Genomic DNA, 19867 nt, shown 5'->3' with positions numbered 1-19867 from the left:
TTGGCACTATGGTATGGAAGTCCACCCATCTAACATGGGTCTGTATGTTCCTAGAAGTTTAATTAAGCGATGAATATTAACAGAACAGTTACTTCACAGTCACATAACACATCATCATAAATATGAACAGAAGAGTACTTCACAGTCACACAACACATCATCTTTTTACTCTGGGTTATATTCCACATTAAAATATGAAAACAGATATTTATTACTCTCTTTGTTTTTAATGTAAAATATGCTTTAATTAAAATATAGTTACATAATCCCCCTTTTTCTTTCCTCCCTCCAAACTCTCCAGTGCCCCTCCCTCAAATTCCTCCTATGCTACCCAACTCCTTCTTACATTAATATTTTTCTGATTATATATGTGCACAGATATACAGATACAACTTATGGAGACCATTTAAAAGCACAACTGTATATAAATCATAAATCGTATTATATTTAAATATTAGAAATTCCATGTAAGCTAGCATTTCAATTGTGACACTCCTACTCTTGAATTATGTTTGGCAAGATGATACCTTAAAACTCAGAGTCAGTTAGAAACAAAAACCCTGCAGACTTTAAATACACGAACTGGAGCAAATACTCTTGGGGTTTTATAGGGCTTAAAGTGTCATTATTGCTTTTGAAAATGTATATGTTCATCTATATTTCATCCATTCTCTTTTCAAAGATCCAGAATTTAGTTTTATGATTTTTCTACTGTTTCTATGTTTAAATTTTGTTTTTTCCAATCTGGCCTTTATTACTTCTTTTCTTCTAATTCATTTGGATTTGATTTATTGTTTTCTAGATTTTTATTTTTCTTTGTACTCCATATCCCATAAACTGTTTGTTGAGTGTATTTTTCTACACTCATGAACTTGCATATACCATCTTCCAAGTTTTTATTTTCTTCAGTAAGTGGTCCGTCCCTGAGACTTGCTTTCATTTGTGAAAGAGAGAAAAAAAATAAGAAATAATCAAAAGAATCCTTTTAGTACATGACTCAAGAAAAGGGGGTTTGAGGGGCTAGGAACACAATTTAATTTGTAAAGCTCTTACCATACAAAGACCTGAGTTTAAATCATCAGCACTCATGTAAAAATATGAATGTGGTATATACAATGCACAAATCCCAGAGATAGAGTGAAAGGAATCTAACACCAAGTTCCAGCACAATAGCATCCTATAAAATGTGGCTTACTAATGTTCTGTGAGTCCATTCTAAAAATCCATGGAAACCTAGCTAAAATTTGAGGCCCAGATTAAGCTCGTAGTAAAACGGGAATTTAGAGGGAAATAGTTGTTAAACAATTGGAGAAATTAAAAGACTGGGGAGACTTTATATGTTAGAAGTCAATAAATGCACAAATCTAGATAGGTCTGTTTGGTTGGGTGGGTGGTTGGTTGGTTGGTTTATTGTTCATAGAAGAGGTATGTTACTAGTAAGGGTTTTTCTGCCGGCCTTGACCCACCACGGCGCCAGCCCCAATTAACACACAGCGACTCTGTATTAGATATACCGCTGTTGGCCAGTTACTTGTTTCTCTGTCTTAAGTATTAACCCATTTCTATAATCTAAGTACTTCCACATGGTCTTATCTTACCAGAGAGAGGGGGCCGGCGGTTCTGCCCTCTCCAGTCTCTCCATCTAGAGGAAAGTAACAGCAAACCACTGGCTATATCTTAATTTTATCAAACCTAACTGGCCCATAACAGTGATCAGAAGTAATTATGGGTCCCAAAGCAGGGAATGAGGTAGGAAATTACATTGTGTCAACATTTGCCATGTAACACTGGTGCTGACAATTCCACTGTTTTTGCTATGTACCCCTGCAAAGAATAGATGCATCTGTTGATACCATTTGATGATGACTTGACAAAATGCTCCAACTACATTCCTGATAATCATTGATTATCCTAGTGTGCATTTTTTCCAACAGAGAAGTAGACACAGTTGTTATCCCATCTAGTTGCTCATCATAGTCAGGAAATGTCTTGGTGTACCACAACACTCTCCAAAATCACCAAGGAGTGAACATGAATATCTGAGTATCTGCTTAGATACTGGCTTCCTAATATAAACCAGCATATACAGCACTCACTGTTATCAAGTCTCTGGGAGAGTTGGTAGTTTGCTTCTTGTATTATAAACATAAGATGTTGAACCTATAAAACCAACACACCAAGATTTCCTGTAGGGCATCAAGAAGCCAGGTTTCTGGGCTTGACAGCTATCAACCAAATAAAAACAAAAGCTTACTATGTGGAGTAGTCAAAATAAAACCTCTAGTGCCCAATAATTATATTGCTCAGCCAGTTTTTCACCAACATGTAGTGTTTACAAGAAGCCCTTGGAAGCTGAATAATTGAGGCTGAGTGAGCCTAATTACTCTTGCTGAGTAAGGAATTACAAAGAAATGGGTTAGGAAGATTCAGAAGGCAGGTGAGGCTACTGTAGTTGGCTGGAAAGCTCAGAAGGTTTACAATAGGCAGGTGTCTTTATCATATGTGTCCATTGCCTTTCAGAAATATTCTACCAGATGAAAGAACAACACAGTCTTGGGTGAAACAGAATAAAATTAAAGCTATTTCTCCTGATGTAGCTCTACAAAGATTCTGGTCATTGCAAAGGAAACAGCTGGCCTTGAGTCACATTGATAAAATCATACTTTCTGCAATGAAACTAAACATTTCTGTAACCTCCAACACATTATACCACCCTGGAAGAAGCAGCCACTTGGAAAGCTTTATCTGAATGATGATTGTAACAGCTCTATAATGTCTCTCTGTGTCTATACATACAAAAATGTCTATAATGACACAGAAAGGTTTTCAAATCTTGCTCCTCCAGCACACATGAGCATATATATGCACACATCCATACTGCATTTAGTACTAAATTTATGGGGAACATGATAGTACTTTTTAAATACTCAAAAACATAAAACCAAACAAAAGAATTCCAATTCTATGAAGAGAACTGACTCACAATAAATGAATGGCCTGGTGTCCTCCATATCTATATGCTCAAGGTAGCTCAGAGCCTAGAAAATACCAAGCATTAGTTACGTGTTAATGTATTATTATAGTTAGTTATTTATGATTGTTTAACAGTTATATCAACAAGGAGAAATTGCATTAAAGTGCAGAATTTACACATAATATTTAAGATTACATGATATATACTGCCTCCTATAATAAAGATACATAATGAGAAAAGTAAACAAGGTATTATACTGTGCATGAAGATACAAAGTGCAGATAAGTAAAGATAAATGAGCAGAAATCTCCCATACCCATCACCATCACCAGTGAAGAATTAGGCATATATTTCTAAATATTTAAGTTAGAGCAGTGATACTACACTAAATGGCTTGCAAAGCCAAGCAGATAGTGAATAGTCATATCTTAATTTCAATTATAAGGTATTAAAGTCAGTTACAACATGCAAGGATGTTCAGGTGCAGTGACAAATGCTTGGAATCTCAGCTCTTGGAAGGCAAGGGAAGAAGTAACATGATTTCGAGGCCAGCCTGGGGCTACATAACAAGTTCTAAATCAAGCTTTGCTATATAACAGCATATCTGAAAACAAAACAAAAAACAAATGTAGATAGATAGATAGACAGACAGACAGACATGTTTTAGTTGCTTTTCTATTGCTTTCATATGGCATCATGACCAAGATGGCTTACAGAAGTTTTGGAATGCTTACATTTTCAGAGGGTTGGTTAGAGTTCATGATCATCATGATGGAGTGCATGAGGGCAGGCAGGCAGGCATGGTGCTGGAGAACTACCTTTGGGCTCACATGCACAAGGCAGAGAGAACTGACTTGGAGTGTGATGGTTTCCTGAATCCTCAAATTCCATCTCCAATGACATGCCTCCTCCAACAAGGCCACACACCTCCTAATCTTTCCCAAACAGTTTCACCAAAGAGGACCAAGTATTCAATTATATGAGCCTATGCATTATAAATAAACTGAAATGGTCATAAAAGCTTATTTCAAATTTGACACCATGATAATTAAAGTGTATATTTTTAAGAAGCTCACCCAGAATGCTAGACAGTCAGACATATACAAAGCATGTAGTCATGCTCCCACAAGTTCTTCCAGGGATAATACCCATTGCTCCTATCCATATCAAGAGGCTATACAGGGGTGGAGACTCAGTTTTTATGATCTCTTGAAACTGAGAAACACAGCTTTCTAACAAGCTCCTGATGTATGCATATTGGCACTTATTGCAGGTTTTTTTTTTTTAAATGCAGTGTCACTTTTACAAAGTTGAGATGTGTTCCTCTTCCAAAGGACCCAAGTTTGATTCCCAGCACCTATATCAGGAAGTTCACAATCACCTGTAACTCCAGCTCCAGAGCAAGAAAACACCTCTGGCCTCTACACTCATATACCCACACACATGAACATAACTAAAATTAAATAAAAATAAATTTTAAAAATAAGTAAATACATAAGCAGTTATATAATACACACAAAGAATAAAATTGTATAAGTTGAAGTATTTCCATGAAAGGATATCCCATTGAAGAATCAGTTTTCCAATAACCAGTATGCAGAGCTTTCCAAATTTAAAGTTTACTAAAAAATTATTTTTGAAAAGATTATTTATGAGATATAATGAGTTCACACCTATGACAGAGGGCTTCCATGTACTCAAGAGTAGAATAGAACAATGGAGCGTAAATGACACAGTGAGACCCTATACCAAAGGAAACCATGTGCATACAAATGGTATAGCCGTGAGACTATTTCTTTAGAGAAACAGTCCGTTAGATATATTTCAGTGGCATGAATTTATTTTCTTGTGGTTATTCTTTGTCAATACATTTAGCATTTAGTTAAAATACAAAGTCACAGCTTGCACTGGGCTTTTTCACTTATATGACATTGTACTTTGTCTTTATTTGCCCATCCTTTGCCCTACTCCCACCCTCAATAATGACTTTTCTGTATTTGTGTCACATATATTCCATTCTCCACCCTTCCTTACTATGTATATGCAAAGCTAAAATTCAAATTTGAGAACATGCAAGGTTTATCTGTCTAAGAATGGCTTATCTTGTTTAACATGATAATCCAATGTTCTATATACACTCCTTAAAATGTCATAATTTCATTCTTCATGATTAAATAAAATTCCACTGGACATAAGCACCATATTTCCCACCCATTTCTCTGCTGATGGACTTCTAGGCTGGCTCCAAATGCTGGCTATTATGGGTAATACAACAATAAACATGATCATTCCAGTTTCTATATTGTATGTCACTTACATATCTTTCAGGTATTCAACCAGAGTAGCACAGCTAGATTAGACAGTTATTCTATTTTCAGCTTTCTGAAAACCCTCTGTACTGGTTTCTATAATGTGTGTACTAGTTACAATGTGACCAACAATTTATGAAAAAATACTTCTTTCCCCAAATCAACAGTATTTGTTGCTGATTTTGATGATAGACATACTAACTGGGTGGAGTTAGATAGAATCACAGTGTGATTGTAATTTCCATGTTCCTGGTTACTACAGATGGGTGTTGAACATCTTTTCAAATACTTATTGGCCATTTGTATTTCTTCCTTTATGAACTTCCCATTCAGTTCATTAGCTATTTTACTTGTCTAATGGTTTGCATTTGGGTATTTAATTTAGGGGTTATTTGTAGTTTCTAGGTATTAACATATAGTTGGCGATTTTTTTCTCCCATTCTGTAGATGATTTTTGACTCTGCTGATTGATTTTTTTCTGTGAAAAGGATTTTTAATTCTATTTGTCAATTCCTAGTATTATTTCTTTTGTTCCTAGAGTCCTTTTCAGAAGCCTGTGTGTATATCATGAAGTGTTCTCCCTTATATTTACCTGTCTCATTTGCAAAGATATTTAATACATTTAAAATTTATTTTCACAAGTAGTGGGCTAAAGATATAGTTCTTTTACATTGGAAACCCAGTTTTTCTAGCACCATTTGTGAATTAGGCTGTCTCTTTTCAAATGTGTATTTTAAAATATTACTCAAATATTCTAGGGTTGTGTCTGGTGGGTTTATATATAGGGTTTCTATTCTGTTTTCATTGCCTGGATTTTGTGCCAGTGTCATGATGAGTTTGTGATTATAGCCTTGTAGTATGATTTGAAGTCAGATATTATAATCCCACGAACATTATGCTTTCCACTTAGTTTTGTTTTGGCTTTTTCAAGGGTTATTGTGCTCCCCAATAAAATTTTTGGTTTTTTTCTTTGGTCGGTGAAAAATCTCATTGGAAATCTGGTGGGAGCTAGCTTTAATCTGTAGGTTTCTTTTGGTAATTTAGCTATTAGTATTAATTCTGATTGCCACAAACATGGAAGGTTCTTTAGTATTCTGGTGTATTCTTCCATTTTTTTCAGTGTCTTAAAATTTCTTATTGCAAAAGTCTTTTACTTCTTGGGTTAGGATTGTTTTCATGTTGTTGACCCTCCCTAGGTTGCATTTGGGACTCTTTTGGGTTGGCTTTTGTCGAGTGTTTTTTTTTTTTTTACAACTATTATAAACAAATTTCCTCACCCTTATTTCTCAACAAGTTCATTACTGGCATATGGGAAAACTACTGATTTTTGAACTTTTATGAATATACATTTATTATTTTTTCTTATTTTAAATATCAATCCCAGTTTCCTCTCCCTCCAATGCCCTACAACCCTCTCCCATCCCACCCCCTTCACTCCACAGGGAGGGGGATGCCTTCCAGGAGGGATCATCAAAATCTGTGAAGTCATTTGGAGTAGGGACTAGGACATCTAGGATAAGGGAGTATCCCTCCATAGGGAATGTGCTCCCAAAGTCCTTTTGTCAGAGGTCTCTTAGACTGCCCAGGCCTTCTAACTGAGACCCACATTCAGGGGTCTTAGTCAGTCCAATGCTGATTTCCCAGCTATCAGTCTGGTAGTCCATTAGCTCTCCCTTGTTCAGATCAGCTGTCCCTGTGAGTTTCTGTAGCCTGGTCTTGACCCCTTGTCTTATCACGCCTCCCACTCTGCAACCGGATTCCAGGAGTTTGGCTAAGTGTTTAGCTGTGGGTGTCTGCTTCTGTTTCTACCAGCTACTAGATGAGGGCTGTATGGTAGCACATAAGTTAATTATCAATCTCATTATCAGGGAAGGGCATTTAAGGTAGCCTTTCCATTGTTGCTCAAATTGTTAGTTGGGGTCATCCTTGTAGGTCTCTGGACATTTCTCTAGAGTCAATTTTCTCTTCAAACCTATAATGGCTCCCTCTATCTCTATTTTGTTCTTGTCTATTCATCCCCTGACTCAATATTCCTAGTCTCACATGTTCTCCTTTCCTCCCCTTCCCGTTCTCCTAACTCCCTCTCCATTCACTGTGTGCCCATTCACTCCCAATAAGCTCAGGTGATATTTATTGTTCCTTTCCATTTCTGTGAGGGACCTTGTATGAAACTCTTAGGTTCCTCCTTGCATCCTAGTTTCTCTGGTAGTGTATATTATAGGCTGGTGATCCTTTGCTCTATGTCTAAAATCCATATATGAGTGAGTACATACCACATTCCTCTTTTTGTGACTGGGTTGCCTCCCTCAGAATGGTTTCTTAAAGTTCCACCCATTTCCATGTGAATTTCAAGATTCCATTGTTTTTTCCACGCAGTAGCAATCCATTGTGTAAATGTGGCACATTTTCTTTATCCATTCTTCAGTTGAGGGGCATCTAGGTTGCTTCTAGGTTCTTGCTATTACAAATAATGCTGCTATGAACAGATGTCTTTGTTGCATGGATGTGGATCATTTGGGTATCTGTCTAATAGTAGAATTGCTGGGTCCTGTGGTAGACTGATTCCCATTTTCCTGAGGAATTGCCATATTGATCTCCAAAATGGCTATACAAGTTTGTATTCCCACCAGCAGTGGAGAAGTGTTCCCCTTTCTCCACATCCTCTCCAGCATAAGTTGTCATTGGTGTTTCTAATTTTAGCCATTCTGACAGGAGTAAGATGGTATCTCACAGTTGTTTTGATTTGAATTTCTCTGATGGCTAGGGATGTTGAGCACTTTCTTACATGTCATTCAGCCATTTTGGATTCCTCTATTGAGAATTCTCTATTCAGTTCTGTACCCCATTTTTAATAGGGTTATTTGGTGTTTTGGTGACTAGTTTCTTGAGTTCTTTGTATGTTTTAGGGATCAGCCCTCTGTCAAATGTGGGGTTGGTAAAGATCTTTTCCCAGTCTGTGGGCTGCTGTTTGGTCTTGTCAACTGTGTCCTTTACCTTACAGAAGCTTTTCAGTTTCAGGAGGTTCCATTTATTCATTGTCAATCTCAGTGTCTATTCTACTGGTGTTCAAGGATACCACCACTATCTCTTCTAAAAGGTTCAGTGTGGCTAGATTTATTTTGAGATCTTTGATCCACTTGGAATTAAGTATTGTGCATGGGTCTACCTGCAGTCTTCTACACACCATTGTGGGCCAGTACCATTTGTTGAAGATGCTTTCCTCCTTCCATTGTATACTTTTAGTTATTTGTCAAAAAATCATGTATTTATAGCTGTGTGGGTTAATATCAGGACACATTCATTTGTCTGCCTGTCTATTTTTGTGCTAATACCAAGCTGTTTTCAGGACTATAGCTCTGTAGTAGAGCTTGAAGTCGGGATGGTCATGCCTCAGAAAGTTCCTTTATTGAATAAGGTTGTTTCCACTATCCTGGGCCTTTTGTTTTTCGATATAAAGTTGAGTATTATCCTTTCAACATCAGTGAAGAATTGTGCTGGGATTTTGATGGGGATTGCATTGAATCTGTATATTGCTTTTGGCAAGATTGCCATTTTTACTATGTTTATCCTTCCTATCCAAGAGCATGGGAGATCTTTCCATTTTCTAGTATCTTCTTTAATTTCTTTCTTTAAAGACACAGAGTTCTTTCTATATAAGTTTTTCACTTGTTTGGTAAGTGTTACCCCAAGATACTTTATGTTGTTTGTAGCTATTGTAAATGGTGATGTTTCTCTGATTTCTCAGACCCTTTATCATTTGTATATAGTAGAGCTACTGATTTTTTTTAATTAATCTTGTAGCTTGCTAATTAGCTGAATGTTTTTACCAGCTGGTGGACTTCCCTGGCAGAGTTTTTCAGGTCACTTATGTAAACTATCATATCATCTGCCAATAGTGACAGTTTGATTTTTTCCTTTCCAATTTGTATCCCCTTGATCTCCTTTTGTTGTCTAATTACTTTAGCTAGAACTTCAAGTACAATATTGAAGAGAGAGTGGGCAGATTTTTCTTCTTCCTGGTTTTAAAGGAATTGCCTTAAGCTTCTCTCCATTCAGTTTAATGTTGGCTGTTGGTTTACTGTATATTGCTTTTATTATGTTTAGGTATGTTCCTGTTATCCCTGATCTCTTCAATACCATTACCATGAAAGAGTGCTGGTTTTGTCAAAGACTTTTTCAGCATCTAGTGACATGATCATGTGGTTTTTCTTTTCCAGTTTGTTTATATGGTGGATCACACTGATAGATTTTTGTATGTTGAACTATCCCTGAATCCCTGAGAGGAAGCCTACTTGGTCATGGTGGATGATTTCTCCAGTGTTTTCTTGAATTCATTTTGCCAGTATTTTCTTAATTTTGCATCAATGTTCATGAGGGATATTGGTCTGTAGTTTTCTTTCTTAGTTGTGTCTTTGTATGGCTTGGGTACCAAGGTAATTGCAGCCTCATAAAAAGAGTTTGGTAATGAACCTTCTGTTTCTATTGTGTGGAACAATTTGAGGAGTATTGGTATTAGCTCTTTGAATTTCTTGTAGACTTCTGCACTGAAGCCATCTGGCCCTGGGCTTTTTTTTTTTTTTTTGGAGGGGGAGGGGAATTGGTAGCCTTTTGATGACTGTTTCTACTTCATTAGGGATTATAGATCTATTTAAGTTGCTTATCTGATCTTGATTTAATTTTTGTAAGTGATAGCTATCCAGAAATTTGTTCATTTCCTTTGAATTTTCAAATTTTGTGGAGTACAGGGTTTCAAAGTATGACCCAAAAATTCTCTGGATTTCCTCAGTGTCCATTCTTATGTCCCTTTTTTTATTTATGATTTTGTTAATTTGCATGTTCTCTTTCTCTGCTTTTTGGTTAGTTTGGATAAAGGTTTGTCTATCTTGTTGATTTCCTCGAAAAATCAACTCTTTGTTGCATTGATTCTTTGAATTGTTTTCCTAGTTTCTACTTTATTGGTTTCAGCCCTCAATTGATTATTTCCTGATGTCTACTCCTCCAGGGTGAGTTTTGCTTCTTTTTGTTCTAAAGCTTTCAGTTGTGCTTTTATTTCTCTATTGTTACTATCCTCTGTTTTCTTCATATGGGCACTTAGTGCAATGAACTTTCCTCATAGCACTGTTTTTTGTTTGTTTGTTTGTTTGTTTGTTTGTTTGTTTTTCTGCTAGGTGAAAGGAAATCTTGCTTTATCCAGGAAATCACTTGCATGGAGGTAACTGTGATAAAAAAAAAAAAAAAATGTCTCCATGACAACGTTATCATAACCAAGTCCTACTGAAAAACAAAGGCCCCACAGATTAGCCAATTGTCATGGCAGAATGACACTCTGAAGCAGAAAAAAATTTATAAAAGCCATACCGTATTTATAAAAGCCACACAGTGATTGTCTTCTCAGCATTGCATTTAGCAACATGTGTTTACACAAACATGTATATGTAAGAAAATGGAGGAATGGCCACAGGGTCAGGCTGAGAAGGACATGCAACCCTATTTCTCAACTTGTCCCTGGATTTATCTGCCAAGACCACAAAAAAGTGAGGAGCTTTTGGTTTTACAAACATCTCTCTCAATCTTGGTCTAGTGTCATGTCGCTGGCTGTACTGCAGACACATCACTTGCTGCCCTCTTCATTACAGCACAGGTCAACATGCACCCTTTGGGGGTGGGTGTCTCTGTAAGTGTTCCAAGCAATGGCCTCTGTTTTCCAGGGGCTGTTATTCTTCATGTAGCTAGCCCCATGGCTACCAAAAAGAACAGCCTGTAATGAGAACTGGCTGATTTTGTCAAACCCCAAAAGGCCCCTTCCTCAACATCTTGATTTTTCTCACCTGAATTGCTAGAGTGAGCAGACTGTGGCATTTCTAGGATAATTGCAAGTATCTAATAAAGGCATGAGGAAACCCCAGGATCCGAAGAGTTCTGTGAGTTCTTGGGGGTAAACCAACCAACTGTAGGCTATCAAGTCCCCAAGAGGACAGAGGGCTCAATGGCTCAAAAAGGATAGAGGGTTCAGCCTGCAAGTCAAACTATTAGACACTCTCCTGGATTACAGGAGGCCAGAGGTGGCTTGTTTTATGAGACAGGGCCTTCTATGGCCTCCTATACCCCAGGCTGGCCCAGAACTGAACTCTTGATTCTCCAACCTCCACTTCCTGAGTGTAGGGATGTGGCACCATATCTTGTTGATAGAGCTGAGGCTGAAACGGGGGGCTTTATACATGCTAGCATCTCCAATCCAACAGACAGACATATTTTACTTCTAGTTACTGTATTTCTAGTGTCAGTCTGTGCCCCCCACACTTTGATAAACAGTACTTATTTATTAAATGGAGGAATGACTGAAAGGAGAAACGTCTCCATACCCAGTGAGGAAACAGGGGCAAGAGTCATGCCCAGCTGTGTCGAGGGTGACACTGACTGCCATCAGGTAGAGTACGGCTTGGTTCTCTAGTAACAAATGTTCTTCCTTCAGCTTCCCTTGCTTTAAATCTAGTTGGGTGAACTCTGTGACTTGCACTGGGTAAGTCATAACACTCTGGTCCCCAAGAGTTGCCACATCAGGAAGTTTGAGGACCCTGCTTCAGTGTCCTGTCACCTCTGCCTAACACACATAGCCGGCTTCAGCTTCATTGGTAGGTGACATAGGTAGGCTAGGACATATGCAGGGATGCTCAGCATCCTCCCAAGGCCACCTTGGCATCATGCACTTGCTCTAGGAGTTCGAATCAATCATGTCACCTCATTCCTGGAAATGACCTTCAGATGGTAAGCACTCCCAATTCTTTTCTTATTCCCACCTTTCCAAGCTCCAGCTCAACATTAACCCTCCCCTTTCTTGAACATTCCCTAGCTCTCATGAACTTCTCTGCATATAGAACTGCTTTCAAAGCGTCCCATAAGTTCAACCATGTTGTGTCTTTATTCTCGTTGAATTCTAGGAAGTCCTTAATTTCTTTCTTTATTTCTTCTTTGACCCAGGAATGTTGTAATTGTGCATTGTTCAGTTTCCATGAGTTTGTAGGTTTTCTGCAATTTGTGTTGTTTAATTCCAACTTTAAAGCATGGTGGTCTGATAAGATACAGGGGACTATCCCAACTTTTTTGTATCTGTTGAGGTTTCTTTTGTTGCCTAGTATGTGATCAGTTTTAGAGAATGTTCCATGTAGAGCTGAGAAGTTGTATTCTTTTGTGTTTGAATCAAATATTCTAGAGTGTCTATTAAACCCAGTTAGGTCATAACTTCTGTTAGTTCTCTTGTTTCTTTGTTATGTTTCTGTTTGGTGGTCCTGTCTAGTGTTAAAAGTAGGGTGTTAAAGTCTCCCACTATGAATGTGTGAGGGTATATGTGAGCTTTGGCATTTTAGTAGAGTTTCTTTTACCAATGTGGGTGCCTTTGTATTTGGGACATAGATGTTCAGAATTGAGACTTTGTACTGATAGACTTCTCCTGTGATAAATATGAAATGACCTTCTTCATCTCTTTTGATTGATTTTGGTTTGAAGTCTAACTTGGTAAATATTAGAATAACTTCACTTGATTGCTTCTTGGGTCCATTTGATTGGAAGATAATTACCCTGAGGTAATGTCTGTCTTTGAAGCTCAGATGTGTTTCTTGTATGCAGCAGAAGGATGGATTCTGTCTTCCTATCTATTCTGTTAGCCTGTGTCTTTTTATAGGCGAGTTAAGACCATTAATGTTGAGAGAAAGTAAGGACCATTGATTGTTACTTCTTGTTTGTTTTAGATTTGTTGTTGGCTGTGGTATTGTGAATATATTTGCCATGCTTTTTCTTTTGGGCTCTGGTGAAGTGGGATTATCTATTGCCTATGTCTTTGTGAGTGTATTCAACTTCCTTGGGTTGGAGTTTTCCTTCCAGAACTTTCTGAAAGGCTGGATTTGTGGATATGTATTGTGTAAACCTGGTTTTGTCATGAAATATGTTGTTTTCTCCATTTATAGGATTGAGAATTTTCCTGAGTATAGTAGTCTGGGCTGGCATCCATGATCTCTTGTAGAACATCTATCCTATCCAGTACCTTCTGGCTTTGAGATTTTCCATGGATAAATCAGCTGTAATTCTATCATTGCTCTTTCAGAGTTTCCATGGAGAAGTCAGGTGTAATTCCATCATTGCTCTTAATACTATTTCTATATTCTGTATGTTTGGTGTTTTGATTATTATGTGCAGAGGGGACTTTTTTCTTTGGTCCAGTTTGGTGTTCGGTAAGATTCTTGAACTTTTATAGGCATGTCCTTCTTCAGGTTGGGAAAGTTTTCTTCTGTGATTTTGTTGAGTATGTATGTTTTCTCACCTTTAAGTTGGGCTTCTTGACCTTCTTTTGTACCTGTTATTCTTAGGTTTAGTCTTTTCATGGTGTCCCACATTTTCTGGATAATTTGTGTTAAGGATTTGTTGGATTTAAGATTTTCTTTGATCGATGAGTCTATTTCCTCTAGTTTATCTTCAGCGCCTGAGATTCTCTCTTTGATCTCTTGTATTCTGTTGGTTATGCTTGCATCTGTAGTTCCTGATTGTTTACCCAGCTTTTCTATTTCCAGAATTCCATCAGTTTATGGGGTTTTTTTTTTTTTTTTTTTTGTGTGTGTGTGTGTGTGTGTGTGTGTGTGTGTCTATTTCAGTTTTCAGGTCATGGACTGTTTAAATTATTTTCTTCATCTGTTTGATTGTTTTTTTTTTTTCCTCAGCTTTCCTTGCTTTCTTTAAGAGATTTGTTCATTTCTTGCATTTCTTTTTTATTTCCTCTTCCATTTCTCATATGCTCTTTGAGGGCCTATCATTTTCATGAAGTTTTTAAGATCATTCTCTTCTGCTTCATCTGTGTTGGGATGTTCAGGTCTTGCTGGCATAGAATCCCTAGACCCTGTTGGTGTCATATAAGTCTTTCTGTTGTTGGATGTGTCTTCTTCCCATCTCTTCTTCCAGTGGGTACAGGTGGGGTCTCTCACTCTCTTCACTATAGGAGGGTGAAGGAGGAGTAGGGTAGGAATGGTGCCCCATGCTGGGTCCTTTGTTCTCCCTCCAGGTCCCTCTCTGACAGGGAGTTTTATTCTTTCTTATAAATGCCAGGCCTTAGCTTGGCTTGTTAGTTTAGCTTTTCTAAACTTAAATTTTCCTATCTTTTGCCCCCAGGTTTTTTTTTTTTTATCATACTTCTGAATATCTTCTTACCTTCACTCTTATTCCTTCTTTGGCTGGCTGTGCTGCTGGATGGCTGGCCCCTAGTGTCCTCCTCTCCTTGTTCTTTAAAGTCAATTTCTATGATTACTGTATTTAATAAATTGTGTATTTTGAATCATACTTGCATTCTGAAGCCTATGTTTTCATGGAATATATTTTTAATACCTTTGTGAATTTAGTTTATAAGAATCTTATTAAATTTTGCAACTATGTTCATTAGGGAAATTGAGTAAATGGCTTTCTTTTATTGTGTTTTTATATTCAGTTCTGATCTCAGAGTAATGTTAGTCTTACAGGCTCACTTTGGCAGGAGTCTTTCTGTTTTGTGGATCAGTTTGAAAATTATAATCATTGGACCTTAAAAGTTAAACAGACTTTGGCAGATAGTTAACATGGTCCTAGGCCTTTCCTTCTTTCTTTTGCTTCAATGGAGACTTGTGAGCAGAGTCAGAGATAGGTCTGAGTTTCAGGCCCAGAGCAGCAGCATTAGGGGGAGATTTAAGCTTCAGACACCAAGCAGTGTCAAGAGGACCATGAACCCCAGATCTGGGAGCTGTGTCAGATGAAGGCCCCAGCCTCAGGCTCAGGAGTAGGGAGTGATCAACAGGTGAAAAGACATCAGCGCTTTCCAGAAACTATCACAAAAAATTCCTCTGGGAAAGAGCACCTGTGCCCCAGCCAGCATCCACTGCCATTTCTCAGTTGAAAATACCCTGCTACTACTACATCAACCACTGGACCCTCAGCCCCATCTATACCTCCAATAGGAGTAGCATCCACTGGATCTGTAGCCCCACCTGTACCTCAAGGAGTGACCTCCTGAGCACTGGGCCCACTTCCACCAGGAGGAGCATTCACTGGAAGCTCTGTTCTTCTTGTGCCTGAAGGAGCCCTCAACAGAGACACAGTACACAAGTACACCAATTTGAGAAGCACAGAATCCCTGAAGCACAACCTCCACCTATACCAATTATAGGGAGCTATGTGTAAACAGCAAAGTAAGAACAGACTCGACAATATAAAGCACAGTATGGCACCACTAGAAACTAGTGGTGCTACAGCAGCAAGATCTGAACATCACAACACACACGGATGAAGCAGAGGAAATTACCTAAGAAACAAGTTTATGAAGATGATTGGGGGCCTTAAACAGGAAATGAAAAATTCCCTTAAAGAAACGGAGGCTAAGACAAACAAAATATTGGAAGATGTCAATAAACCCCTTAAAGAAAAACAAGAAAAAGCAATAAAATGAGTGAAGGAAACAATTCAAGACATGAAATCTAAAATAGAGACAATAAATAAAACACAAATCAAGGAAATTCTGGAAATGGAAAATCTGGATAAATGTCCAGGAACCACAAATGTAAGCATAAACAACAGAATACAAGAGATGGAAGAGAGAATTTCAGGCATTGAAGATAATTTGGAGGAAATAGATTCATCGGTCAAAGAAAATTTTAAATTCAACAAATCCTTAACACAAACCTTGCAAGAAATCTGGGACACCGTGAAAAGACATAACGTAAGAATACTAGGGATAGAAGAAGTCCAACTCAAAGGCATCGAAAATATATTCAACAAAATCATAGAAGAAAACTTTCCCAACCTTAAGAAGGACATGCCTATGAAAATACAACAGGCACCCGGCGGTGGTGGTGGTGCATTCCTTTAATCCTACCACTCTGGAGACAGAGGCAGTTAGATCTCTCTGAGTTCAAGACCAACCTGGTCTATAAGAGCTAGTTTCAAGATAGCCTCCAAAGCCACAGAGAAACCCTGTCTCAAAAACAAAAACAATAAAGGGGGGAAAAAGAAAATATGAGGCTTACAGAACAACAAATAGACTGGATCAAAAAAAAAAAAAAAAAAAGACAAGAAGAGAAAGAAAGGAAGAAAGAAAGAAAGTACCCTCACCACATAATAATCAAAACAATAAACCTACAGAATAAAGAAAGACTATCAAGAGCTGCAAAGGATAAAAGCCAGGTAACATATAAAGGCAGACCTGTCAGAATTACACCTGAGTTCTCAACAGAAGCAATGAAAGCCAGGAGGTCCTAGGGTTATGCATTCTCTAAAAAAAAAAAAAAAATAGAAGTTTTAAAATTTCTGTGGAAGCACAAAAGGCTTCCACAGTTAAGACAATGCTGAGCAGATTGATAATGATGATGATTATAATAGTGATGGTGATGGTGCTTTTCTATTTTCAAGACAAGAAGAGTATTAGTCACTCCACTGGAGGGATGCAATTTGAATGTCAAATCAAACATTAGATCTTCAGAGTCGTGGGCTCTACAGCAGAGGATAGATGAGGACAGGTGGCCCAGACCGGGCTTTACCCACTGGCCTCATATTCAAGGTTTTCCCTAACCAGAATTATTGACAGTTGAAGAAATCTGTTCCCATGCATTCCTGAGCCCTACACATTCCGCTGCCTGAGATGATGGAGCTTTTTGGCATCTACACTTCTTGTCTTGTCAGAGTTTGTACCCCTTCTTCTGTACAATAGCACTCCAGTTTTTCTGTTCACCCTGCAACTGTGGCCCCTAACTTGTGGTTGTCCCCTACTCTCATACTCTCAGGGTAGCCTAATTATGAACAGTGGTACTCACATGGAGGTCAAGGGACAACTTTCAGAAGTTTGTTCTCCTCTTTCACCATATGGGTTCCAGTGACAGACATCGGGGTTTGGGCTTGGCAGCGAGTACCTTTGCTGATTGAGCCACCTCACTAGACTTCAATGTGCTTGTTTAATGTCATGAGCCGTGTGCTATATTATGAAGACATAGACTGACAGATAGGTGATACCAAATTGTCTTATCCTTCTGGCTTTGACCTCTACCATTTACCCTCCAAGCTTCTGACACTCTATCTGCTCATGTTTCACCATCTCAGGCCACCACTTTCTTCCTCTGCATAGTGCTGCTTGTGTATCAATGGCACATGGAAGCTCTGCATTGCCAACTATGTAGCTAATGCAGCAATGCCAGGGACCTTACTAAGAGGGCTGGATCATGACTAGACTGATGCTGTTATCACAGGCATAGGTTAATTGTTGAGGCAAGGTATTCGTAATAAAGATGAGTTTGCTCTACTTCCTCTTATCTGAGAATATATGAGTTTTCTTGCCTTTAAGTCTTTCACAAGAAGGCTGTTTACACCGACCTGCTCAGCCTCTGAAACATAAGAAATAAACCTCTATTCTCCACATAATGTATTCCTAGTTACTCTGCTGAACAGTATAGAAGAGGCCAAGTCACTGGAAGTACATTGTTACATGTTTGAGGCCTCCAGCTACTTTCTTCAAATCTCCTCCCTCCCTTGCCAGTATTTCCCCCCAAAAAATTAGCATCAATCCCCCATGTAAGCTTTGTCTGTCATTCTCAGTAGAATCTGCTTTGGCGGTAGTCTGTTTTTGTTTTTGTTTTGTTTTTTAATTGATCAGTGATTACAGCTGCTTTTCTTTGTTTTGACACTGGGTTAGAGATAATTTGAGGTACTTGAATGTTTTAGAAATCTGGTCTGTAGATGAGTGCACAACAATAGCTTCAAAAGGCAAATATATTCACATAGAGTCTCTTAGGAATAAATGGTCAGCTGTGCCTAAAGTACAACACATTAGCATATCAGTTTTTTCAGCAAAGTACTAAATTTTGCATGTGGTCCAACTATGGGCATCAAGAGCCCTCAGATGCATTCCCGTTTGGCTACACAATAGCCTTTGTTACATTACAGTACTTAGGGCGTATTCATTCATGGCTTCCTTCACAACCTGGATGACAGGTTCATAGAGGCAGGAGGCAATGGGTTTCATGAGAACCAGCAGGAACGGGGATATTTGTTTGGGGGTTTTATTCCTGTCTGGCTCGTGCTCCTCCTGTTTCTTCTCATTCTTTCCTTCGATGTTGCTCGTGCTGGAAGTTGTGCATACATAAATCAGTACCTGCCAGGGAGTGATCCAAAAATAAATTGACATGTTCAAGAATCGAGCGATATAGAACAGTGACTGTAGGTAAGCAGTCATCGGGGAGCAGGATCATAACAGCAAGCATAGGGAAAGGCTGTCAGCAATCTCGGTGTCACAGAACTCTGTGATTTTAAATGAGATTATTATGTGTCTTGCAAAGGAGGAGAATATTCTGACAGGAGGACTCAGAGGAGTGACTCTGAAGAGATGATAGTAGTATTGGCAGTTTACTGGAACCCAGTTGACTCAATTAGGCGCGTAAAACCCATTTACTCTGCAAGGTGATAAAAATGCATCAGGTTTTTTAAGGTAAATCCGTTCTTGCTTATGCAGAGAAATAGGTTACATAAGATCTCTGGGCTAATTTTTATTCATAAATTATCCACCTTTTCCTTTACCAGGGCCATTTTGCCATTGACAGAGCAGCTGTGTGTGACTGGTCTGCCATTTACCACATGAAAATGCCTATCTGGAGCCATGTGTTGGGAGAGGACTGTGATAACTCATTCCACTGTTAAGTGACTTTCCCACATGTAGGTGTGGGAAATCCTCACTTACAAGCTGCCAAAATGTTGCTCACGGTATGTGGCTTCTTAGCCAACATTAGTACAGACAAAGCTCATATGTCATGGCCTAAGTCAAATATCTCATTTTCAATGACAGTTCATGATATCCTGACCCGTACAGATGAGGTATAGTGGGTACAATTTCAGAGAGAAGCATCAGACTTAAAACACTCAAGCCTCCAGTTCATAACCAATGCTTTGTCTTAAAGATTTATCCCAAATTGGGGAACTGGCGAGAGGGCTCAATGAACAGCATTTGCTGCTTGTGTAAAATTCCTGAGTTCAGTTCCAGGAGCCACATCAAGTGTCTTACAACCACCTGTAACACCTCCTCCGGAGAATCCAACATCTCTGCCTTCCATGGGCACTCATGTGCTCAAAGTCACACACACACACACACACACACACACACACACACACACACACACACACACACACTTAAAATAAATATTTGAAAAATAAAGTTACAGAATTATGATTATCTAATAGTATGACAAAAATATTATTGTTAAAGTAGCAGAATGCTAAAGACAAGCAACCTGACTCAGAGTTAGGCTTTTCAGATTATGCCAAATTACAAGTAAATTACTATAGAAATTCATAGTGTTTTCCATAAAAATATTTTCAGAATGTTATTAAGAGATTTTTTTACTGCCACTTTTTTTCAGAAATTTGGTGTTACCCTAGGTTCTTACACTATCTACTCTCAGATTCTCTGCCACACAAGTAGTGCCAGATATGTGCTCCATTTCATAGAGCAGTCAACTCAGGTATTGGTTGGTTACGCCCACAGCTTTGTGCCACTATTTCTCCATTTTCATATTTTGTAGTCAGGGAACCATTGCAG

General features: G+C 38.4%; 1 protein-coding gene across 1 annotated transcript in view; it reads left to right on the top strand.

Moving 5' to 3' along the window:
- Nucleotides 1-19867, top strand: part of Spata16 (spermatogenesis associated 16) — a 265426-nt gene that overhangs the window by 108180 nt on the left and 137379 nt on the right. The window lies entirely within an intron of this gene.

Source organism: Phodopus roborovskii, unplaced genomic scaffold (genome assembly GCF_943737965.1).
Source record: "Phodopus roborovskii unplaced genomic scaffold, PHOROB, whole genome shotgun sequence".
Taxonomy (NCBI): Eukaryota; Metazoa; Chordata; class Mammalia; order Rodentia; family Cricetidae; genus Phodopus; species Phodopus roborovskii.
This window is presented reverse-complemented; position numbering and strand designations above follow the sequence as displayed.